The following is a 1,186-nucleotide window of genomic DNA, read 5'->3' on the forward strand; positions in this document are numbered from 1 at the left end:
CCTTTATCACAATAAACATGTTGAGGTCAGCATTTGCGTTTTATTGACACAAAATTTTTCTTCACCATTTTAATATATAAACTAACGAGAAGAATCTGTACAATTGTCTCAAATTATAGAACAAGAAATAAGAGACTCCAGGAATTAAGGCAATTCTTTTCGAAAGACATTACCCAGCATCATTTGTTTAAAATGGAATAGAACGAGCCAAGACAATCGCTACCCAAGACTTACGAAACCCGGAACACACTCACGATACATTAAATAGTCTCCCATATCTCTCAACACACAATCCAAGAAATGCAAAAGCTTACACAATTATATACAAGAACATCCCACTACTGAGTCAAGACCCACGTCTAAAAAAAGCACTCAAAACCCATAAAATAATATAAAAAAAACAAAAGATAACCCAAATGCCAAAAAGACCTACTCACCAATGCAAAATTACCCAACACAAGCCCACCACCCACCGTAAAAAAAATGTGGTCGTTCCAACTGCAGGAATTGCGTCCACCTCATTGAAGGAACAATATACAAATTCCATTCGGGACACACTTTTGTAATAAAAAATGACTCCACCTGCGCGTCAAAGAATTTACTTTATGCCATAAGGTGTGAAGGGTGACACAAAGATTACATAGAGCAAACGAGCCTTACCATCAGAGAAAGGATGACAATCCACCATCAACAATTGAGGGATCCCACCACAAGACAGATACCACTAGTGGTCACTTAGATCTCTGTGCGCAAAACAAGTCCCCAAATTCCTACTTTTCCCACTATACCAATGCCCAGACAACGCCACTGAACAAACACCAATAAATATAATCTTATTCAATATGTACACACACACAAACACAATACGCCCGTTCCCCAGTAAAAAATCACACACACACACACTCAAAAAAAAAAAAACGCACACATATACATGCAATACAATCCCAACAATCACAGCAAGCACTCACAAACACACATACACACAATGACACACACTTCCCCGACAAATACAAGACATATAGACACACTCACACACACACATACACACCACAAAGACAAAACAAGACAAACATACTCAGACACACACACACACACACACACACATGTACACACACACACTCATGTACACACACACACCATCTCCACCAACACAAAACACATAAACAAACACACGCACGGACAGACG

This window comes from Octopus bimaculoides, chromosome 16 (assembly GCF_001194135.2).
Source record: "Octopus bimaculoides isolate UCB-OBI-ISO-001 chromosome 16, ASM119413v2, whole genome shotgun sequence".
NCBI classification, from domain to species: Eukaryota; Metazoa; Mollusca; class Cephalopoda; order Octopoda; family Octopodidae; genus Octopus; species Octopus bimaculoides.